The sequence below is a fragment of the Mauremys reevesii genome, linkage group 1, assembly GCF_016161935.1.
Source record: "Mauremys reevesii isolate NIE-2019 linkage group 1, ASM1616193v1, whole genome shotgun sequence".
Taxonomy (NCBI): Eukaryota; Metazoa; Chordata; order Testudines; family Geoemydidae; genus Mauremys; species Mauremys reevesii.
In genome coordinates this window covers 275987208-276013128 of record NC_052623.1, presented here as the reverse complement: position 1 = coordinate 276013128, position 25921 = coordinate 275987208, and the positions used below count along the sequence as shown (strand labels likewise).

Here is a 25921-nt window from a genome sequence, read left to right as displayed (position 1 = left end):
GGCAAGGAGGGGGCTGGATGAAGCAGTATCTGTGCTCAACGTGTGCATTGGGGAAATACTTATTCTTATGGTGGCTTTTCAGAATGGGAGAAAGTAAGCCACAACAGCCATCATTTCTCTTCCTCTCTCTCCCTCCCCGCTCCTGCCCATGCACTTCACTCCTTTCCCCAGTTCTATGTCATTTTCCTTTCTCTTCATACATAAGACAAGGGCAACATCTAGTCTTGGATTTTTAATCCTTTTTTTAAAACTGGCCTTTTAGAGCTGGCTAGCTGACTATACCTGTACTACTGAGAGACAAAGATAGTGAGGAAATTCATTTGTACAGTAAATTATTTTTCATATTAAGTATTATTTTAGTGCATGACCCAGTTCCTGTTTAAATAATGGCCAAATTTCAATGGGAAGAAGATTGGGATCTTGGCAATTAACATTTTGCTAATATATTTATTTTGCAATAATTGTTTCATTTCTGCAAAAATATATATATCTAATTTTCTAGCTCACGGTGACTTGGTGCCAGGATATGCTGCAGTTCCAAAAAAAGTGAATACTGCATATACTCGTTCGCAAGCCGAATATTTTTGGTAAAAAAATGATGCATCAAAGAACAGGGTTCAGCTTATAAACAGGTCTACACCAAAATTTGATGATTTTAAAGTCTATGGAATCATTGAATTGAATATCTAATACACTGTTGTTTTGTTTACCTGAGCCCTAACCCTTTCATAAGCCGACCCTATATTTCAGGGGTTGGCAAACTTTGGCTCCTGGCCCGTTAGGGCAAGTTGCTAGTAGGCCTGGACATTTTGTTTACCTGGAGCATATACAGGCACGGAGCCCCTCAGCTCCCTGTGGCCACAGTTCGCCCTTCCCAGCCAATGGGAGCTGCGGGAAGTTTGCCAGCCCCTGAAATATAGGGTCGGCTTTTGAAAAGGTCATGCAGTTTTTGCTATTTTTACCTAACCATTTTGGGGGTTGGCTTATAAACGAATGGGCTAACGAACGAGAATATATGTTAGGTTCCCAGCTGAACAGTTTAATATTCTTAAAATCTTTCAGCGATTGTTTCCAAAAATGAAGAGTTCATCGGAAACTATACTGAAAGCTACATTTGTCTGAGAGTTCCATTCAGAACGCGGTGCTGTCAGTGGTCATGTGAAACATGGGATGGCTCCACTTTTTGGTGGAGATTGGCCTGATCCAGTAAGTTAAATTCTGGAAGTGAATTTCTCCAAAAGTCAAGGGTATAGATCTTTATCCTAGTACAAATCCACCTCGACATTTTGGATTCTCTCTCTCTCTTTCACTGCAGGCTAGTTTATCTCAGCAATTCCCAAACTGTAGTCAATGTACCAATCAGCACTGCTAACGCCAGGTACTCTAAAATAATAAGTTAGACATCAAAAAAAAACCAGTTCCTTTCTTTTGCTTTCTGAGCCTTTAGGGCAGGGGTGGCCAACCTGTGGTTCCGGAGTCGCATGCGGCTCTTCAGAGGTTAATATGCAGCTCCTTGCATAGGTGCTGACTCCGGGGCTGGAGCTACAGATGCTAACTTTCCAGCGTGCCAGGGGGTGCTCACTGCTCAACCCCCTGCTCTGCCCCAGGCCCTGCCCCCACTCCACCCCTGTCCCCAAGGCCCCGTCCTTTCCCCCAAGGCTGCCATGCCCTTGCTCCTCCCCCTCCTCCCCAGAGCCTCCTGCGCATGGGAAACAGCTGACTGTGGCAGGCAGGAGGCGCTGACTGGTGGGGCTGCCGGCAGGTGGGAGGCACTGGGGGCTGGAGGGCAGGAGCTGATGGGGGGTCTGCTGACGTATTACTGCGGCTCTTTGGCAACATACACTGGCAAATTCTGGCTCCTTCTCAGACTCAGGTTGACCACCCCTGCTTTAAGATGTACTCAGGTCACGTTTTCAAGTTTTTCTTTGCAAGCATGATGGCTAGAAACTTACTTTTTTAAAACAATGAAAGTGAAGATTCTCACAGTCACTTGATTCCAGGAGCTGGGGCCAAATATTGAGAGACTTGTTATAAAATCCCAAGAGCTGGTAACAATGATCACTTGCTGTCAGCTGAGAACTAGCAGGTCATATGGTGTTAGCGCTTCTCATTTCTAACTGCTTCTACAAGTGCCCTGGGTTTTCACTGTAAAAAAGAGCCTAGGGCTCTGTATTAGCAGCCTGAAACAAAGGGGAGAATCTACCCTAGCTGCCTCCACTAGTTGCTGCTGTAACAACTACGAGGAGAAGAAACAGGAATTGCTCTCAGGTGGGACTGGAGCTGCCAGTGACCAGCAGGAGAGAAAAGTCCACCAGAACAGTAAAGAAAGGAATGAAGCAGCCAGGCAATGTGTGCAGAGGACAAAGAAGAGAAGAGGTCTAGTCAGGGAAGAAATATCTAGGGAAGAAGAGAACCAAGTGGCAGAGAGTCATGTGCAGTGGAGAGAAGGACCAGGCAACATGGAAACATAAGCAGGAAGAAGAAGAGAGGAACAGAACAGATAGGAGGGACACATGAACTAAAGAGCATTTTTTAATTACACAGAATTATGAACCAAGTTTTTTCACAATACTTTCCACATAAGATGTTACTGGAGCTGCCATGCAACCAGGGCCAGCTCTACATATTCGGCCGCCCCAAGCAGTCATGCGCGGGAGACGCCCCGGAGCCCCGGGAGCAGTGGACCTCCCGCTGGCTTGACTGGTGAGGGTCCGCTAGTCGCACGGCTCGGCTGGACCTCCCGCAGCTGCGGACGGTTGGCTGGTCCGGCGGCTCCGGTTGAGCTGCCGCAGTCATGCCTGCGGGAGGTCCACCGGAGCCCCGGGATGACCGGACCTGCCGCAGTCATGCCTGCGGGAGGTCCAGCCGAGCCCAATCTGCCGCCCCTGACGACAACTGCCGCCCCACGCGCGTGCTTGTCGCGCTGGGGTCTGGAGCTGGCCCTGCATCATGCAACATTATACAATTGTGAATGGGAGGTGTGGTGGTCCACAAGACACACTACAATATTGTCTGTACTATGAGAAAGTTTGAGGACCCATGTACTATCTGTTACGTTTTTGGGCTCAAATTTAATTGCTAATTTGTATCTTTTTTTATTTAAGCACAATCATTTCATAGTTTTTCCCTTTACATACCCAAAATATGGGACACAGAAGAATATCCATATAGTACTGTTTTTCACAAAACATTAATGAATTATGCAACAAATGTGAAACAATGGCGTATATTAATGTAAGGGCACACAAAAATATCTGTTTAATGTCAGAACAATCATTTCCATTTTTCTTTCAGAAGACTTTGACAAGATTTCAATTTTGAAAAATAATGTAATATTTTTAACATAATTAGCCTGATTTTGAGACAGAAGTGACATCTGTTATATGAATTAGCTGTCAATACTGCATACTACATAGCAAAGTAAAGTTCTGAATTTCAATATTTTAATCAAGTAAGCATTTCTTAATTTGCATTGACTCACAGATAGCATAATGCATATATCAAACCTGAGATAACAAAAAGTTATGCAAAACTTAAAAGAAAATTGCACTGGTTATAACACAATATATCAAAACAGAGTACTTACTAAATAAGTATTAAAATGACAAGGAATCTGAAGAAAGACAGAAGACCTCAAGGCAACAGAAAATATTATCTATTACATCATACTCTTAAATGGTATTTTGATGATTATTGGTAATCAAATGTTGACTCGGTGCTACAAACCATGTAATAAAGTGTTTGATTAAAAAAAATACTTCTTAGGACCAAGACCTACATCTAGAGATTGTGACAGGTGGTATTTAAGGGGAAAGAAATCTGTCCATAACGGAACAGTGCGGATGTCTGTCTCTCAGAGATTTTTTTTTTCTATTTCCCAGAAGAAAGTAATGTCGCATTATGTAGGTTACAACACAGGAAAAGCAGGAGACGTTACAGGACACTTTTTTTTTTTTAAAGGGAGGAGGAGGGTAAATTGACATCTGCAATTTTTGTGCACATTTACTCTTCTTTCTAATAAGTGGTAGTGATTAGAATACATTGCAGCTTTCACTTTAGAAATGCAAAAGAATCTTCCTGAACACAATGACATTTTGAGTACCAATTTAAATTCCTTGGAGTGAAATTTTACCATCTGGGAGAGTCTCACATTTAACTTGATTTTCAGAAACTCTGCACACTATCAGGAAAGCACAGTTTTTATCAAATCCTTCTCTATCACAAATATGTATTCTCAATTTGCTGATCTAGTTATGAGAAATAGTTGAAGAACCACACTTGGAACCACATTTGGGACCACATTTAAGTGTGTTTTGTTTATTCAAGGATTCAGCTACCATACACAACCTTAGTTATTACCTTTTCTAAAGCACATTTATATTGTCATCCCCAGTTATAAAGATAATCTGAAGCAGATATTAATTGTATATTTCTGCTGATAGATCAAAGAACAAAAAGATTATCAAAAAGATAATTCCATAACAGACTATCCTAGACACTTTCATTTCATTGACAAGAATGCCACATGCCACAAAACATAAATGCCTCTCACATTTTGAATAAGCAGCTTCTATTCTATTTTACTCTCTCATACACTGTGTTCTAAATCATTTAGCTGAACCCTGTATCCATTTTGCTCATACTAGAAATCTGGAGTCTCAAAAAGAGGATCAAGATTAATTTCCATGTTTCTTAGCATGATTATTCTCAGCGTGATAGAGTTCATGATTCTAAAGAATGGTAGGAGGGAAAACCACAGAGTAAAGATAATGGATTTCAAGAAGGCAGACTTCAGCAAACTCAGGAAGTTGGTAGGTAAGTTGCCATGGGAAGCAAGTCTAAGAGGAAAAACAGTTCAAGAGAGTTGGCAATTTTCAAAGAGACATTATTAAGTACACATGAGCAAACTATCCCACTGCATAGGAACGATAGGAAGTATGGCAAGATATCACCCTGGCTTAACCAGGAGATCTTCAATGATCTGAAACTCAAAAAAAGACTCCTACAAGAAGTGGAAACTAGGTCAAATTACAAAGGATGAATTAAAAAAAAAAGCATTGCGGGACAAAATCAGAAAGGCCAAGGCACAAAATGAAATTAAACTAGCTAGAGACATAAAGGGTAACAAGAATGCATTCTACAAATATATTAGAAGCTAAAGGAAGACCAAGGACAAGGTAGACCTATTACTCAATGAGGGGGGAAAAGACAATAACAGAAAGTGTGTAAATGGCAGAAGTGCTAAATGATTTTTGTTGTTTCAGTTTTCACCAGAAAGGTTAGCAGCAATTGGATGTCTAACATAGTGAACGCCAGTGAAAATGAGGTATGATCTGAGGCTAAAATAGGGAAAGAACAAGTTAAAAATTATGTAGACAAGTTAGATGTCTTCAAGTCAGCAGGGCCCAACGAAATACATCTTAGAATACTCAAGAGGTGGACTGAGGAGATATCTGAGCCATTAATGATCATCTTTGAAAACTCATGGAAGATGGCAGAGATTCCAGAGGATTGGAAGAGGGTAAGTATAGTGCCAATCTATAAAAAGGGGAATAAGGATAAACCGGGAAATTACAGACCAGTTATCTTAACTTCAGTACCTGGAAAGAAAATGGACCAAATAACCAAGCAATCGATTTGCAAATACCTAGAAGATAATAAGGTGATAAGTAACAGTCAATATGGATTTGTCAAGAACAAATCATGTCAAAACAACCTAATAGCTTTCTCTGACAGGGTAACAAGCCTTGTGGATGGGGGGAAGCAGAAGATGTGATATATCTTGACTTTAGGAGGCTTTTGATACTGTCTCACATGACCTCCTCATAAACAAACTAGGGAAATACAGCATAGATGGAGTCACTATAAGGTGGGTGTATAACTGGTTGGAAAATCATTCCCAAAGAGTAGTTATCAATGGTTCACAGTCAAGCTGGAAGGGCATATTGAGTGGGGACCCACAGGAATCAGCCCTGTTCAATATCTTTGTAAATTATTTAGATAATAACATAGAGAATACACTTATAAAGATGGTGGATGATACCAAGCTGTGAGGAGTTGCAAGTGCTTTGGAGGATAGGATTAAAATTCAAAATGATCTGGACAAACTGGAGAAGTGGTCCTAAATAAATAGTATGAAATTCAATACGGATAAATGCAAAGTACTCCACTTAAGAAGGAAAAATCAGTTGCACACATACAAACTAGGAAATGACTGCCTAGGAAGGAGTACTGTGGAAATGGATCTGGGGTTATAGTTGATCACAAGCTAAATATGAGTAAATATTGTAACACTGTTGCAAAAAAGCAAACCATTCTGGGATAGATTAGCAGCAGTGTTGTAAGCAAGACACAAGCAGTAATTCTTCCACTCTGCGCTGACAAGGTGTCAGCTGGAGCATTGTGTCCATTCTGGGCACCACATTCTAGGAAAGATGTGGACAAACTGGAGAAAGTCCAGAATAAAAATGATTAAAGGTCTAGAAAACATGACTATGAGGAAAGATTGAAAAAATTAGGTTGGTTTAGTCTGGAGAAGAGAAGACTGAGTGGGGACATAACAATTTGCAAGTACATAACAGGTTGTTACAAGGAGGAGGGAGAAAAAATGTTCTCCTTAATCTCTGAGGATAGGACAACAATCAATGAGCTTAAATTGCAACAAGGGAGATTTAGGTTGGACAGTAGAAAAAAAATTCCTGTCAGGGTAGATAAGCACTGGAACAAACTGCCAAGGGAGGCTGTGGAATCTCCACTATTGGAAGTATTGAAGAATAGGTTAGACAAACACCTTTCAGGAATGATCTAGTTATTATGTAGTCCTGCCTTGAGTGCAAGGGACTGGACTAGATGACCTCTCGAGGTCTCTTCTGATCCTACATTTCCACACTTCTATGATTCTATAATCGGCTGATTCATCCAGGGCTTATGATGGCAAAAACTCCAATGAAGAGTCAGGACAAAAAGGAACCTCTTTTTAACAGAAGCCAGAGGTGGCCAATGTAAGCTAAATATTGAATATCACTGGTTTGTATTCAGGATGGCTGAGAGATGCATTGATTCAGAGTACCAACTTAAGCAGCTGGTAGAGCCTTTCTGGAATCTTTGACAAAACTAAAACTGCCTCCTCGTCCCCAAGCAGAACCCCCCCGAGGATTCTGATAACAAGTCCTGGCCTTCCTTTTGGTGAAACCTCCAAGTGAGCCTTGCTAGCACAGTGAGATCTAATTTACCCCTCCCTCTCACAGTAGTAGAGATGCTGGCTTGGTATTTCAGAGTGAAGATCTAAGGAAAATTAGTACAATATTTCCTTTCAAATAGCATTTAATTCTACTCTTGCCAAAAGCTGCCAAAAAATTTTATGGACTCAAAGATCTTCAGGGATCATTCTAAATCTACACAGGGCCAGACTGAGTGCTGCCTTTGCTCAGCTATTCAGGGATAGAAGCTTGTGCAGCTGTTCAAGGACAGCACACAATGGCAATCCCTTGCTCCTTGTATTCTTGGTAATGCAGAGATTGACTGCTCCTGTTCTCCCGTCCACTGCTACCAAGAAGGTAGTACAGGAGGATGAGGCCATGGCTATGTGTTTTTCCAGCACCAGCCTGCACAGCAGAGCTGGCCTGGCCTGCCAGAGGAAACATTCTGTACCAGCCCTCTGCTCCCATAAACATGAAACAGCACTGGAGCAGACTGCACCTGCCTGAGACACAATGTCCTTGATGTTCCTCCTTGGGCAGGACTTGTGACTGCATGCCGCAATTTAGCACATAATGTTCAGAATGCTAAAGCTGGCATTAGGGCTTTTATGTTACAGTTTATACAAATTTATTTTTTCTTGAGCAATTACTGACTTCACATCTGATGAAGCTGCAGAAAATGAGTTATTTCATCTGAGGTCAGAAATAATTTTTGCTTCTGGCATGTACTTCAAAGCAATTTTTAGAATATGAAACCAAAGCGATATCTTGTGCTAAAATGCCTCATTTTGATCTTTAACCTCAGAAACATGGAAAGCATGCAGATTTAAACACTTATAGAGCATGACAGAATCCTGTGGCTCATCAATTAAGTGTTCCAGTCCAACAAAACCCAATATTAAGTAACTTTTCAAACATATATTCACATATCAATCTGGTTTAGAATTGTTCCCCTAGTATTTTTTAATGCATACATTTGCCTCTAGTACTTTTTACTTAAAAAATTTGACCTGATAAAGAAACTGCCACCCATGTAATTTTATGATGCTAGGTCTAATCCAATCCAAAGCCCACTACATCTCAGTAGAAGTCTTTCCATAGACTTCAATGGACTTTACCCTAAAGAGTAAATATGCTTTGACTAGTAATCAGAATTTTAAATAATTTTTAAATTTAATAGAATATATAGGTTCTGTCAAAGATTCTGTTACATTTACCAGGGCTTAAAAATATAAATAGCACAAACATAGGCCCATATCTAAAGCATCTGGATAGTTGGTTATATCCACCCATAGGGAGTCCTCTTGCCTTCAAGGAACAGAGTGTTCTAGAGCACTGTATCTAATCAAAGTTTTTTGAGACATTTCATTAATAGTTTTTAGTCTACAAACCAGTCCATAGAGGTGGCACACAATGAAATTTCTGAAATCCATTCAAGTACCATAGGGACCTTTTCTGATTTCCACTGTCTACATAGAATTGAACATGAAAAATAAAAGAATGCAAAAATTTGTCAGAAACAGTACAAGAGAAGCATTGGATCAAGTAGAGCAGTGGTTCTCAACCAGAGGTCTGGGCCTCCCTGGGGGGCTGCGAGCAGGTTTCAGGGGGTCTGTGAAGCATGACTGGCATTAGACTCACTGGGCCCAAGGCAGAAAGTCAAAGCTCTATCTCACAGGACTGCAACCCAGGGCCCCGAGCCCTGCAATGTGGTGCTGAAGCCTAAGCAACTTAGCTTTGCAGGGCTCACTGTGACTGTAATCTGAGTTAGAAGGAGTTGGAGCCTGGTCCTGCAAGTAGTAAGGAGTAGATCCTCAACTGGTGTAAATTGTCATAGCTACATTGACTTCACCAGCTGACTATCAGCCCCAAATGTAGTGCTTATTACTTGAGTAGTCCCATTTGTTGCAATGGGACTACTTGTAATAACTGTGCTCAGTGCTAAGTGCATGATTTACACACTTGCACCAGCACACGAAAGTGAATAGCTAGCTAGCTCTGACAAATAGCCATGAACCAAATTCCATCTCTGGACTCCCATAAAAGTCAAATCTAGTAGTTTTCCATGAACCATTACAATAAAAGCAATACAGAGAAAAATCTCAACACAGTGCTTAATTATACTGAAAATCTCAAAAATGATTCAGGGGGTATCCAGCTCTGCCTTATTTAAATCCCATAAGGTGAAGAAAGGAAACTATTTTACAATACTTCCAGAGGCAATTACACTGAGTATTTTTATAGTTGAAACAGGTACTAATATAACCCATGATCATCCATAAAGTAAGAAGTGATAGTGTACCATAGTCCAATATATGTGACATTGTTCAATTTACAGAGATGCCCTCTAAAATCTAAAGAGCTAAATTGTGCAGTAATAGAGCATACCTGGTCAAGATTCCAGCATGCATGATGGCAAAATGCTATTGTTCTAATACTGACGTAGCACAGCTTTTGTGACAATGGTGTGCTTTCACTGCTGAAAAGGAAAATTGCTTCCCCTAGGCTACTGTTGCTATTGGTGATATTGAAGTCTCTGTGATATGCTGCAGAACATGGAAAATGTTGATGAGTGAAAGATACAATATAACAGTTAAGCATTTCCTGAAAGATTGTCTTGTGGTTATGGCATTGGACTGGGACTCAGGAGATCTCTAGTCCATTAAGTGACTTGCCCATGGTTGAGAAGAAGAATCTCTCTGGCCCAGATCCCCTAAAATATTTAGGATCCTAACTTCCATTGAAGCTGGGGGCCTAAATACCTTTGAGAATCTGGGACTATCTGTCCCATGTGTAAAATGAGGTTAATAATACCTCTTTTCTCTGTCCATAGATAGCAGTTAGAAGATACTGTAAGTTTCACTGACTTGTAATGACACCCTAGAGGCCATTTTACCTTCAGGGATTGTTACTGTACAGCTCACTTTGGCCATAATCCTCCTGCCACTGGCTTGGGGAGGGCTAAGCTGGGGTCAACCAAGCCCTAATAATTTGGTGATTATTTTACTGTATAAAACAAGGATTGTTTTGAATGCTCAACATTCACTTGTATCACTCCTTAAGGGTGACACAAAACTATTTGCAAAACTACAACAAAAATAATGGATGGTATTTTGCCCAGGTTGCTCTATGAAAATCAAGTGGATTTTTACCACTTTTAGAAGTCTCCCTGATAATTTACAGAGACTGAAGGGCTTTTCCAGGTCTCCAGAAACCAGATATTTCAGTGCTACCTTTCCTTTGTGGCTCGACATCCATCTATTTCCCTTTTATTGTCCCTCTTCTCCTGGCTGGCACAGGCCTTGGAGGAGTTTGTGAGCTGGCAACAGATACCTGGCACTTTGTGAGGGGAGAGAAATAAAAGTCCAGCAAGCAGTGGAGGGACATTATGGATCTCCCTCATGCACCTGTCTACAGGCCACAATGGGTACCACCCAAGCAGGGTTTAAAGTGGCTAATATCCATTACATTTAAGATCTTTGCTCAGAATTTTCAGTGGGAATAGCTCTTATAGATGTAGCTAGATGTATTAGCATGTGAGAGAATGCTGGTTCATATATTGAATGGAGTGATTGTTTTGGATATGTTACTGACAGGGCATAGGTAAGTGGTTTGTTCATGTTTTGTCACAACTTAAAAAGCAGTGACCATGTTGCAGTATATGATGGAAGTTAACCCCGCACAACAAAGCCAGCCTCGAACTGGGAATGACAGGCCTCAGTGGTGGCACAGGTTTGAGAACTCCCACCCTTAACATGCCCATTTTTCTACACACAAAAGGCAGGGAAATAGGGGTACCACCCAGGGCCGCCCACAACATTTTGGCACCTGACACGGGGAGCTCAAATGATGCCCCCATGCCCTATCATTTGGGTCAAAACTTTGAAAGGTCTCAATTCTGCCTTCGTCCTGTTCTGCTCCTCTCATGGTACTGCTCTGCTACCTACCCCAATAACAACTTAAAATGCCTTGTTCAAAAATTTTAAGTAACACTTAACTTTCGAACGCCTGATCAGCAAATGTAACTTTTCTTGTCTGTATAGTAAACACTGGCATTTTTATCTGTTTGAATAATCGAAGTAGTGCTTTTCGTGCCTTCTTGGTTGCAAAGATTTGAACTGCTTCCTGCAGGTCCACAGTCTGGGCCAGCTCATGCTCTATTGAGATGGTTGCAAGGCCGACCAGCATCTCCTGTGTCATTGTGGAGCGTAGATGTGTTTTTATTAACTTCAGCTTGGAGAAGCTGCGTTCTTCACTGGCAACTGTTACAGGAAATGTTAGAAGTATGCGCAGAGCAACAAAAGCTTTTGGAAAGAGGATGGTCATCTTATTTGTGCACATATATTCCAGAACAGCCTTTGGAGTTGATCCTGCTTAAATGTATCTTGAAAGGGCTTTCAGTACATCACCTAAATCACTCGCATCAATATCACGCAGGTCAACACTGTCTCTAGTGCCCTGCATTGCTGGTGTAGGCCTTCTTCAGGTATAGTGAGGAGTTTTGGAATATATCATACAACATCCCAAATATACTGCCGTGTTCCTTGAGCTACAAGAAATGTTCAACTGACTGTATTGCACAATCTAGCATCTGGTTAAAGAATTCAACTTTAAATTGTTGTTTGGGATCTCTTATGGGATTATCCCATGCCTCATAATCAAAATGTCTTCTTCTTCAGTGACTCTTGTATTCTTGAATGGGTGGAAAAATAGTTTCAGTGTAAAGTTCCTCTGCCAACTTCTGTGCACTCTTCAGAACGTTTTGAAATCCCCCATCTGACCGGTAAGACTGTAGGTATGACTTTGCTTTGTCCAGTTGTTCCATTGCTCCAGATATATCAAGTCAACACCTTGGATTCTCTTGCTTACAACATTTATTTCAAACAGTATGTCATGCCACAACACTAAGCCACACAGAAATTTGAAGTTATGTATGTTTCTGGTGATTCCATTTCCCTCTGCCACTGTTCTCCCACGAACAGTTCCTGTCATAGCATTCAGGGCTTTGGAGCTGTGCTTCGGCTCTGCTCCAGCTCCAGGCAAAAACCTGCAGCTCCACTGCTCCGGAGCTGCTCCGTGCTCCAGCTTCGGGCTCTGCTCCAAAGCCCTGATAGCATTATCCTCCATAATGGCAGCTATGGCATCAACTATCTTCCCAATTTGGTGTTGGATAGGCTTTATCACCTCCACTCAACTTTCCCATCATGTGGAACTCAGTGGTTTCAGTGTCAGAGAAGATGTTCCCAGATGTTGCTTCAAAATTTGCCATCAATGAGTTGATGCAGAGAAAAATACATAAATGCTTTGAATTACATTAAAAAATTCAGCAGCCTCACTAGACACTGATGCTGCATCACTGACCACCAAGTTCGATGAATGAGAACTGAATGGGACAAAAAAAGCTCAAGGGTTTAACTCTCAGATCCGTGACTGCACTCCTCTGTTCTTTCCTTTCATGTTGGCACCATTATTGTAGCCCTGACCTCTCATGTCAGCTATCACAATTCCCGTATCTTCCAGCTTTTTAAGAAGCACATTTGTCATACCAGCTCCTGTAGTATCATCAATGTCAATAAATTCTAGAAAATGCTCTCTGACAGTCACCATTGCAGGGACATTTTCACTAGGTTCTGTGGTTGTTACAAAATGCACCAATAAAGTTGTTTGTTCCATATGACTGATGTCAGGTGTGCAGTCCAGAATAACAGAGTAATATCTTGCTGACTTCAGATCTGCCACAATCTTCTATTTGACTTTTGTTGCCAGTACTGTATGATCTCATTTTGGATTGTTTTTTCAAGTTAGCGGTGTGTGTACATTTCTTGAGTGATGACTCTTAGATGCTCCTGGAGTACAGCATCAAACTCAGCCATCAGCTCCACAATTTTAAGGACGTGTCCATTGTTTGGCACATACAGCTGATCTGAAGGGCCATGCAGTGCTAGGTTTTGGGTAGCAAGCATTCTCACAATAGCAATGAGTCTTTTCAAAACATTTTGCCAGGAAAGAGACTCTGATGCAATCTTTTCTTGATGCTGATCATCTATGGTGGCCTTTAACCTTAGTCTCATCTCAAGCTCTTTCCCTCTTATGGAATGCTCTCTGGTGATTTGCTGCCTTCTCATGGCATGCCAGATTTCTAGCCAGATTTTTCCAGTCCTTTGTTCCTGTAGAACCCAATGTAGCTGGAACATTAGACTGGAGGAGTTTGCAACAAAAACAGTATGCAGCATTCTGGATTTTTGAGTACATAAACCATGCCCTCTCCACTTTGTCACCATTGGGGATTTCACGCCAGTAATGTGTTGGATGGAAACTTTTATTTTCATTGTCTTTGGGGAACATGAAGTTTTTCGCTTGCTGTGGCCCATGGAGTACAAGGAAGTCCCTCAGGCTACTGCTCAAGTGGGTCCACAGTCCTGGATAATAAACTTAAGGAACTAAACTCAGCAGCAGCTGTTTCTTGCGCCTCCACCACATTCTTCTCTGATCTACACTTTTCTTCAGGAATGTGCATGGTTACATCCATTTGAGATGGAGATATGGATGCTACAGTAGCTGCCAGGTCACCTGCATGCTGACTAACTGGAAGATCAGGCATCTCCTCACCACTCACATCCTCACTGGGGCCGGAAGGCTCACCGTGAACATTTGTGTCTATGTATCTCAGGAGAGCTCCTTCCTGCATGGAGAGAAAAGCTTCCTTTGCTTTTTTTATTTTTCTGAATGCTGCCCCAGAGGGGCATTTTCTTCTTTCACTCATGACTGCTGTTCTGTGCCAGCTATAGTGGCTCTCAACACTCAATTGAAGGGGACAAATAAGCAGGCTGGTAGCAGGGCCTGAGTGAGGGAAGATATCAGTGTCTTAAGGGCCTAACTAGCTCCTACTACTTCAGTTGACTGCCTGTTCTCATCAAGTGGGTTCAGGGAAGCAGCAGGAAACAGGAAGCTCCCTGAGAAGCTGGTGTTAATCAGTCCAGGCTCCTGGGGGTGCTAGAGAGGTACATAAGAGGCTCCTCCTCCTCTCTCTCCCAGCAACTCCTGCTACTTTCTGTTATTCCCTCTCATTTTTTCTCTTGCTTGCCTGTTATGTTTCTTGAGAGCAGAGAGAATACATATACACCAGCAGCAGACACAATTTTCTACACTCTGGGTCCTAGTGGCACCCCCCACACACACAGTCTGGCACCTGAGGCGGCCGCTTCAGTTTGGCTCATGGTAAGGCCAGCCCTGGTACCACCCCCCTTGCTAGCTATGACAAAGCTGGATACTATTTACTGTTTTAACAATTTGTTTTAAAGGAGTTGATTTTGAAAAAGTATTGCAGCCAGTGACCTTAAATCCAAACACCTGTGTTCAGCATATTTATTTGTGTGGGTTGCATAAGCCTGGAGTGGCACTTGACAACCATGTATCATTTAGAATACAGAGTAGCTGACAGGAAGAATAAAAGAGAAGTATGCCCACTGGAAGAAGCTTATTACTCACCATATAGTACAACAGAAATTAACTCACTCCCACCAATGTGGTTTTGCTGTGAAGAGTACTAGTGATTTGCCTATCAATTTTTTTTAATATGCCTCCAGGTGAAGCAAAGTTCGTATCTATTTTCCTTGTTGTTCCCTTTAGACACAAACATTGAATATCCAGAAAGGCAAGTGACAAGCTGAATCCATTAGGAAGCCAGGCTTGGATGCTAATGGCTTTAGTAAAATAATTACTAAGAATTAGGATAACAGTTACACTTTTCTCCCATATATGACAGTATTTTTCTAGATACGAATCAATTTATCAAAAGAAATATACAATTTAGAGATCTGAAGACTAAATATCAAAAGAAATTGACATTGTAGATTTAATTATTTTGAGCAGTAGCAGATCTCAGAAAATGCACTGTATTACTGGTTTATTCTAAAACTGTGATCAATCTATCCACTTTATTCCTAGAGGATATATTAATGCTTATATTTTAAATGAATTAAGAAGTGCAACAGTAACAAGACAGGTCTCATATATATATTTTAAATGAGCAAGTGTGTGTATGTGTGTTTTTTCCCCCAAGGAGCCAGCAAGAATATCTCAATCTGTTAGGACTGTTAAGCCTTAAAACAGACTTTTCTATACTTAAATTAGTCATAACTCTCAAACTTACTGAATCATAATTTATTCAATTTAACTGAATTTAAGCTAAACCAGACTAAGTTAAATAATTATGATAATAAAATTGGGACAATGCACTAGCTTTCCATACAGATCAGGTTGATGGAATTTTTCAAAACAGATTTCAACTTAATCAAGAGGATTCCCAATCCTGTAGCTGTTTTGTGAGGATAGATGCTCATGCACCCACCCAAAACCACATTATTTTCAATGAGAATCCATGTGGGAGCCAGTGCCTAATAGGCAGAAGAGCTGCCTTCAGGGAGAAATCATGTTCTCAACAAGACAAAATATATGATCTATTTCAAGAAGAAAGATTGTGATTTGGAGATGCTCCCTCATAAGGGACAGTGATGCGAGTGCTGGAATTTGGAGATGTACCCTGGAGGCAGGGGCTGGGAACAGGACATGGCTGTGTGCAGCAGTTCACCACAGTAACTCTCCAGTTTGTTTTATTACTTTCTCATTCACTACTTTGTTACTTAATGAACCTCAAGATCATTGAAAGACCACCTCCACTAGTAAGTAATGCAAACTGTTCTTTAATTAATGGGGAATGGACGGTATGCCTCTGCACATTCTGTCCATGATCATACAAAACTAATACCACATTCGTGTTATTGTCTATTGTTGGCAGTGTACAATTTGGGGAACGAGGACGAAGAAAAACTCTGGATCTTCCTACCAAGATTAGAATTACCCTTTCAAAGGATGTCGTCTCCAAAATTAAATCTTTGGGGTAGAGATAATATCTCCCTTTGTGTTTGTTCAGTGCCGACGCATGATGAGGCCCCTAATCCTAACTGGGGTCTTTGTGCATTACTGTAATACAAATTAATAACACTACATGAATACTTCAGTAGTACTGTAAATCTCTTAGTTTCACTGCTCTCATTTTCAGTAAGTTTCCAAGTACTGAACAGTCACAAATCAACACTGAGATCTGCAGAAGTAGCACAAGACAACACCAACAGTAATAGAAAGAAGAATTTGTATTTCAGTGGTTACAATAGCTAAGGTTGCTCAAGAAAAAAAATAGTTGGAAAGGGAAAACCAATTCATGGTGCAAAAGAAAACACTGCTTGTGCCCAATGCAGTGGAGAAATTAAAATACTATGACTATGAAAAATGACCCCAATAAACATCAGCTGCTGTCACAATCTGCCAGATGCTAGTCACACAAATTAAAGCCGATTAGGGGAAATTTTAACTGGGGCATCCAATTATTTTAAGTTTTCTTGTTGGTTTTTAAAGGTAAGGAAAGGAAACATGTAACAATCCTTGTTGGGGCTAGCTGCTTCCATTTTTCTTTTTCTGTTTTCTTCACCCCCACTTTGGAAATATAATCTCACATGGGATGGCAGGGGAGTTGTGTGGACCCTTCCAAAGCGAAGGCCACAGTTTCTCCTTCCCACCATAAAACCTGGAAGAGTTTGTGGTGTTTTCCCTATGTTCTTCAATTTTGTGAATGGGGTTTGCCTCCTTGTAGAATGACTCTCAGGTGTGGGGTATCCACAAAAGGCAAAGGCCACCTTTTAAAGGATTTCCCCCTTTAGCGGGTAGAGGAGGTATGAAAAAGCAATATAACCCAGAAAGTATTACCTTTCCTTGGGAATCTCTGTGGGTCTGGTGGGGAGGTGATGTGTCCTCTCCTCAGACTTGGCCAACTCAGTCTCTGCCCACACCTGCTGTATGGATCCCGGCCTTGCAGAACTCATTGTGAAGTCCAAAGATGAGACAGACCAATCATTTTAAAATTAGTGCATGCAAGATCAATGCAAAGAGTGGGAGACACTTTTCACAAAGATCTTAGAGATGTGTTGCAAATTTTGGGCCTCATCATAACACACATCAAATTGGTTTTACATATTTTCAGAAAATAAAGCACTTGATACCTCCTGTTATATGTTATAGAACATAAAGACAGAATAAAGTTTACAGGTTTAAATCTAAGAAAAACCTATGGCTACACTCAAATTTCTGACTTCTTTTAGTATTTCCATCAAAAAAGCGATAATGTAAAATTATAGCAAACATAGGAAAAATAAGATTCAACTGAAAATTAATAGGACCAAACATGTCAATGATCTGGAAGTTACATTAGGGAATCTAATGCACATCAGTACTTGAATAAATATAATCAGACTTGACTCAAGTTTAGAGTCACATTCAAATTTAATACTGAATTTATAAATTCTATCAAAGCAAAAGCGCAGCAAAATTTTAATTATTCTAACTCCACATATATAGGCACATAGATGGCCACAGGGTGAACCACAACTAAATCGAAAGACTGAGAAGTTTAAGCTTGATTAAGTATTCTAAAATATCAGAGATCAGAGTGTCCTGTGAAAGAGCATATATGAGAGTATCTCATACTGTTTTCAGATGATGACAAAGACAATGATGAAAAGGAGCATTCTAGGTCTAGCAGTGGAGCAACAGAGCAAGGTATCAATCATTGAAACACAGCTCTAAACGTACTTGGTACCATAGATGAAGATGATCTTGATACCATTGATGTTAGAGTCCAAGAAATCAATGGGAACTCATGCTCTTGCGTGACCTGCAGATCCCCTTGTGCCGTGTATGTTGTCAGTCCTGTACAGTGCAATGGGGCAAAAAGTGGAGCTGAAGGGTCAGCAATGCTGTTATTATCGGTACTGATATAATCAGTAGCAGAGTAGCAGTCCCAAGGACTGCCAAAGAAACTATACTGAAGGTTGATGGTATTGAGAGTTAAGCAGAGGTGACAGTATGAGTCAGTACCAGCGCAGCCATAGTCTGCATATACTGTTTCACTGCCAAAGCCTCAGTACCGAGATCTTCAATGGTAACCACACTGAATTGCAAAGTCTCCTTAGATCTCAAATGGTCTGGGGAAGCCATCCTATCAAGAACATAATTGTTGGGGATCTATCTCTAACCTTCTCCAAGCTATGTGCCTTTTTGGCAGAAAGTTTCATATTGGACTTTCTTGAGCTTGGAGCTGAAGTTTTGACGGACGAGGCTTGGGAGCTGGTAGGCCTTATGCTGATAGGAGCACTCCTGCCGAGGGGCATGCCATGCACAAGCAGTGATACACACCAGGATCTGATGCCAGTCTCATAGATCTGTCCATTAAAAACATTTGAAGGTGGGCTGCCCGGGATTTCAACATCCTTTTTGAAAAGGACACACGCATCACACGTTTTACCAGGGATGTATAATTTCCCAAACTAAATGAGCCTCTTGGGTCCCCATCATTAACAAACATACCAGCCTTTCGTGAGGGGCAATATTTCAATCGCTATCCCTACACCTTGGTACCAAGAAATAACAAATATAAAATTTTCCTAGTCAAAAGGAAACTTCTCTTCTCCTGCTTGATCTAGGCCTGTGAGGAGTATGTAAGCTGGTAACAGCAAACTGGCTTCTTGTGAGGGGAGAGAAATAAAAGGCCAGCGAGCAGGTGGAGAGGCCTCATGGACCTCTCTCATGGGCTTGTATATAGGTCACAATGGGTGACGCCCAAGAAGAATACATTTAAGATCTGAGCCCTTAGTACTAGATAGCACTGATGTACTAGATAGCACTGATGTCTTTATCTGGGGGGGTCAGGAAGCAATATTCCCTTTCATGAAAAACTGGCATGGCTGGCCTGAGTTTGGTAGTTGTCTGTAAAAATTTTAATGGGAATGGCTCTTATAGTTGGAGCTAGGTTTATTAGCATGCCAGAGTATGCTGGTTCATATGTTAAATAAATTAAGAAATGCAACAGTCACACGACAGGTCTCATATATATTTTCTTCCTGTTTTTCAAAAGGAAACCTATTAAAAAGTTTTGCCAATGGACAAATAACTAACCTAAATCTCTTTTACACTAACTGCTAATTGGGGTGGACTATACACAAGACAGCACTACATAAAGAATGGTCAGCAAGCAGCTCCATCTTGAAATGTTCTCAGTGAGAGGCATGAAGATACTCAGAACACATGCATAGCCACAATGGACACTGCTGGTTAAAAGACTTTGATCTCAGGTGCATGCATACCATAAATCGAATATATATAGATGGACAGTCACTCAAAAGAGAACTTTAGCCTTGACTTTGTAATGTTTTCTGAAAAGTCCTAAAAAGACAGAAGTCTGTCTGTGCTTCAAAAAAGGATTAAGCTTGTGCAGGAAAAGTACTATATACACCTCTACCCTGATAGAACGCGACCCGATATAACACGAATTCGGATATAATGCGGTAAGCAGCGGGGAGCCCCGGGCCCTTTAAAGCACCACCCGAGCCCTGCTGCTTTACTGCATTATATCCAAATTTGTGTGGAGCCCCATGCCCTTGAAATCCCCACTTGAGCCCCGCTGCCAGAGCTCTGGCGGTGATTTAAAGGGCCCGGGGCTCCCCACAGCAGCTGGAGCACTGGGCTCTTTAAATCCCCGCCGGGGCTCTGGCAGCCAGGCTCGGGCAGTGATTTAAAGGGCCAGAGGCTCCAGACGCTGCAGGGCGCCCTGGGCCCTTTAAATCCCCGCCCGAGCCCTGCTGCCAGAGTTCCAGCGGTGATTTAAAGGGCCCAGGGCTCCCCGCAGCGGCTGGAGCACCAGGCCCTTTAAATCACCGCCGGGGAAGCCAGTCCAGTCCAGTATGGTGTACTGGCTCTTGCCAGTACGCCGTACTGGACCGAACCCGATATAATGCGGTCTCACCTATAAGGCAGTGAGATTTTTTGGTTCCTGAGGACCACGTTATATCAAGGTAGAGGTGTAGTTTGCCCTGATATCCCACATTATATTAAGCACAGAAGTTGTAGTGAGGTGTTTGACTTAATTTTCAACTCTAATGCTCTATGGCCTTTAAAAAGAAATTCTAAGCTTTGGTTCACTTATTGAGGTTCATTAAAAAATTGTTTCCCCCCTTGGGGTTGACTCATGTACCAATAAAAAAAATGAAAGTCCTCAGTTATATTCATTACCCTTGGAAGGATTCCAGTGAATGGTCATTAAGATGATGAGAGCAGTGTAGCTGAGTTGGGAGAAAGAACAGGAAAGATTTGCCCTCCTCCACAAAAGGACTAAGAGTAAAAGGGAACCGAGAGTAACACGTTTCAGTACTGGTTAGTCTATGTAAAGATAGATGGATATGATTTTTTTCAGGTGGTCAATAGAATAACTAAAAAAGACTACTGAAGTTTTGTGTTAAAAAAAAATTAACAGGTTTTGCCAGTTCTTTCTGGTCCAGTCATCTCACATATGCCACACAAACATAACTGATAAGCAGAAAGCTTTTTTAAAAGTTATAAACAATCTGGCAATGGGAAGAATCAGAAATTCTATCAAAATAAGAATAAGTAGGCAGGATAATTAGAGAAAAATATATATTGAATATAAATTCCATAGAATATTCTAACTAATAATGAAAGATTGTTCAAACGTATTCACAACAAACAAGAGGAGAGGGAAATCTGATCTACTCATACCAATACTGGAGAAATTGAGACTGTTTACTATAAGGTTATTTTTCTCTCTCAGGCTCTTTTATGCCTTTACACTTATTAATAATTGAAAAAAACCCTAATTGTTTTGCAGCTTTCACTCTCGAGGCCCTTACTTCCCATTGACAACTCTTCTGGCTGAGGAAATTTAGATGAGGCTCCCTCATTAGTCTTGGTCAATCTTTTTCCCCAAATGGCCACAGGGATTGTAAGAGAACAATTCAAGACAGGCTGGCTGGCTGCCTGTGGACTGAATGATCTGTCTCTGCAGTGCTCCCACTCCATGACAACCTAGTTACAGGGCTATTTTACTTCCAGCTTGACAAGAAGAGCAGCAAGTGGAGAGTTGACTGAGACAACAACAGGGAGAAATTTGAGTATTGTACATAGCTACTCAGAATATGGAAATGATTAACAATTGATTTAAGTTTAGGTTTGAACTCAGTTCTCTTATTCTTTTCTTCATTGTAGAAGTTGTGCATTACAAATACATATACAACTGAAGTATTTGCTTGAGATTCTTATAATAATAATCATGTCCATGTACACATAGGCTCTATATAGGTTCTTTTATTGCCCTCTTAACTGTAGTATCTGAGTATCTTCCAGCAGTGCATTGTGCAATGTGAAAGATAAAAAAGCTTGACATGTTTACTCCTGAGAAAAGAAGACAGAGAGGACCTGATAACAGTCTTCAAATATGTTAAGGGCTGTTATAAAGAAGGCAGTGATCAGTTGTTCTCCACATGCACTGAAGGTAGAACAAGAAGTAATGGGCTTAATCTGCAGCAAGGAAGATTTAGGTTAGATATTAGAAAAAGCTTTCTAATTATAAGAATAGTTAAGTGCTGGAATAGGCTTCCAAGGGCATTTGTGGAATCTCCATTATCAGAGGTTTTTAAAAACAGATTGGCAAACAGCGGTCAGGGATGGGCTACATTTACTTGATCCTGCCACAGTGCGGGAGACTGGACTTGACTTCTTTAGGCCCTTCCAGCCCTACATTTCTGCGATTCCATGTGGCCAACATCTGTCACATGTGGTTTATTCTCTTATACTCTCCTCAAGGTAGAAGTGTGTGCAGTGGAGTGTTTTGTTTTGGATTTTTTTAATATAATACACACACATGGAGCTATGGTTTATGCTAGAGGAGGCAAGATCAAAGAAATGCACCTTGCATTTAGAGTGGAAGGTAGTGAGGGTTGTGATGGCTCATCATTCCTGTGGGAGTTCTTCCACAGTCTTGAGCTGCCCCTGAAAAAGCACTGCATCATTATATGCTATATTTCATTGTCTAATCTGGTCTTTTGTTTTTTGTCCTAGGATGAAGGCCTGGAATTCTATCATGGCACTCTTTCAAAATTAAGAAATGTTCTTCCACTCATTTCATTAGGAGTTTTTACTTGGCTACCCAGCCCTTGATTCCTGAGTGACTTGGTTCATTGTAAGTATGAAGAAAAAAGATCAAGCATGCTCAAACATGCAAGTTTGAGTAAAACATAACTACACTCACATAACTTAAAACATGACTGTGACCTTCACATGGACTACAACTATAATTGGCGTTAGGGGGGTGATTCCCAGCTTGAATCGACATACTCATGTTCACTTTCATTGAGCTAGCACTCCAAAATTAGAAGTGTCACTGTGGAAGCAAGAACAGCAGTGAGCAGCAGCAGCATGGGCTAGCCACCCCCAGTACAAACCCACCTGAACTCTGGGTGTATAGGCTTGGGGCATCCACTGCCTGTGCTACCATGACTATGCTCTTGTTTTTAGCATACTAGCTCAATGAGCGCTAACGTGAGTGTGTTTACTTGAGCCAGGAATCACACCCCCAGCTCTAACTGTAGGCAAAGCAATGGTCAGAAGGTTCAGGAGTTTGATCTGGGAAAATGTCAAATATTCATACCAGTTTTTGTTTTACCTACACAACCATCTCTAACTGCGATAAACATATTAGAAACACAGAATGATAGTATACTTTCACTGCTTGAATATGCCTGCTGTAAACCAACCTGTTTTAATACCAGTTTAACAATCAGAACAGATGTATGGATCTGGTCACAAGTATACTCAGTGCAGAGGAATCATGAGCAACTGTTACACAGTTCAGCTCACAACAGACTTCATTTAAGTCAAAGATAAGAATATAAGGCATTGACAGAAGGATTTCACCTTATGGGTTTTACTAGAAAAGCTAGGTAATAAATTACTATATACTTGATGTCGGAGACGAATATTAATGTATCACCCAAAAGATACTGAAGATTCTTTTGACACTCAAAAATATGGGACTTACAGACCTAAAGGAAGTAACTTTTTAATTAAAACCTACTGCAAAATTCTCCTGCAAAGGCTTAATATTTCGCCTTAGGAGAAAACTAAATCTTGCAGTTCCAAATTAGCTATCCCTTCTTCACTTATGAGACCAGACTTCCTATTAGATTTTCTTCAGGGATTTTGCAGTCTCTTACTAGACTGAGCTTTGCCTGACATTCTTCTTTGTAAAATTAGATTTAATATTGACCTTAAAAATAATAATATCCTGCTTTGCCAAAAAGATGTTCTTACCAAACTGGAGGATCTGAAGGCAATAATAAGTCATTAAAATGATGAATTTCCATTTGTTAAGTATTACTGTCACAAACATTCAAAGATACCCCACTTTCTCTAATCCTATGGGCTAGACTGTGCCTCTGCTTTACATGGCTGTACACATGCAGGGGGCTGGGTATGAAGCCCATATAAAGAGAGTCCAGGAATATCTCTTCCCAACCATCTTTACAAAGGGCCCTGTCATAAACATACAGATAAGGGTAACATAGAATCCCTCCTGGGAAGCTGTTCTAAATCACTTTACCTGTAAGGGGTTAAGAAGCTCAAATAACCTGGCTGGCACCTGACCAAAAGGACCAATAAGGAAAGAACATACTTTCAAATCTGGTGGGGTGAGAGGGGAGGTTTTGTTTGGGCTCTCTTTGTTTTGTTCCCTCTCCAGATGGAGAGAGAGACCAGGCAGGTAAATCATCTCCTGAAAACACACCTGAAATGATCCATCTAAGATTACAAAAATTGTAAGTAAGGGCAAGGAAATGCATTAGATTATCTTTGTAACTTTGAAGCTGAGTCTAGAGGGGAATCCTCTGTGTTTTAAAATCTTTTTATTACCCTATAAAGTTACCTTCCGTCCTGATTTTGCAGATGTGATTCTTTTACTTTTTCTTTAAATAAAGTTATTCCTTTAAGAACCTGATTGATTTTCAGTGTCCTAGAGACAACAGAGATTTTGAAAGTACTTGGATTTACATGGGCACTCAGTTCATTCTTGTGAATAAATTGTGAGGGAAAGGCACACAGCATTTACAATTTAAAAGGTTCAAGTTAGTATGGCCTGATTGAGGGATTAAAATATCATGGTGTATTGCAGTAAAATGTGGGGTAGAGGAAGTGGGCTACCAGATTAGCCCTAAATTTAAAAAAGACTGGATTGGGCCTTTTCCTCTTTTTCCTCATCTAGTAGGGAGATTTTGGTTAAGGACTTTGTATGTTCATTAACTTCAAAAATATTCAGATTCCATCTGGGATGAGGAATGGTTCAGTTGTTTTTTATTTTATTTTATTGTTTGAATACATTTAATGAATGCATAAACAATTTAAAATGTTAATGGTAGAAAAGAGCCCAAATAGTCAGGGCATGTGTCAAGCTAATCTTTTTTTTATGGGGGTATTTGAGGAAATAGATCTTATTTAAAAGGTTCCATTGGGTGTTTATATGTTCAATTGTGCTTTTAAAACAACTGTCAAAGATGCCCAGATCTTAGGATAAGGTCATTTGGCCTGTATTATAAATCTAAATTAAACAAAACAACTGGAGATAAATGTAGAAAAATAGCCTTCATAAAATCTCCATACAGTTCTAAGGTTAAAAGGAAGTGTACCATCATGAAAGCATAATAAATAAGCAAGAAGTACTATAGCTCCATATAGTTTAGCTATAGGTTAGTTATTACAGCAAATAAAACTATACAATAATCTATATTAAAAGAAAAGTACTGATTATAGTCAACCTGTAACATTACAGTTAATCCTACATAAAACAAACATCCTATGCAAAGTTAAAGCAAGTACAGTATTAAGGTTAAAAGCACTGAACAAGAAGTTTTCAGAAATTCATTATCCAACTCTAATTAATTTTGTATTTCTTCTCTCTAATTTCAAGTACTCAAGACATGCTTAGCATCATTGCAGTTCTACACAAACTTCTGATCATTGGAAAGAATTTGTAGCATGGCAGGGGTAAGACATTTAAAAACACTAATAACTGAAAAATACCATTAAAGTAAATATTTTCTGCTGAGCTTGAATAGACTTGCTATATTCATGAATGCATGTATGCACTTGGTTTGATAAAACATGTCCTTTTTTCAAAACTGAATATGTAAGCTTGTCCTTTTCTTCAGAGGAGACAGAGAATTATGATTGCCAGAAAGTGTCCATTTTTTCCCCACTGTACTAAGTCTCTCATTCTTTGTTTGGTGCTAGGAGACTTTTGTCTAAAGATGTATAAAAATGGTTAAACATTTCTTTTTATCTGTCTATAGTAGTAGACAGATGAAATTTTTTCAAATCAATTATCGCTATCTAAAAAAGACAATTTAAGAGCAACAAATTCATTATCTTTCAGATTTTCTGAAAGAAAGGGTACTCAGAAGATTTTAATAGACTCTTGTGTTTGATTAAGACAGATTTGTCAGAGGAAAAAGATGCTGGGGAAGCCAGCAGCAATCACCAAGTCTGTCCCATCTAGTCTATCTACCCATCATAAATTCCAGTTGATGATAGTCCCATAATCCTGTAAACACAGGATTAAATATCTATTTAACTTTTATACCTCAGCAACCCTTTTCATCTCAATCTCCATAGAACAATCTGCATTTCACTTATGGTAGCAGGGTGATTTATTAAAGAACAGAGGTCTGATTTTTCCCTGGTTATTCTGAATAACTGACATTTTTAGTAGGAAAAAATAAACAACAAAATATATGATAAGATGTTCTTTGCATTTAAAGTTGAGCTGGATC

General features: G+C 40.3%; 1 protein-coding gene across 6 annotated transcripts in view; it reads right to left on the bottom strand.

Moving 5' to 3' along the window:
* Positions 1-25921, bottom strand: part of ANKS1B (ankyrin repeat and sterile alpha motif domain containing 1B) — a 753186-nt gene that overhangs the window by 411938 nt on the left and 315327 nt on the right. The window lies entirely within an intron of this gene.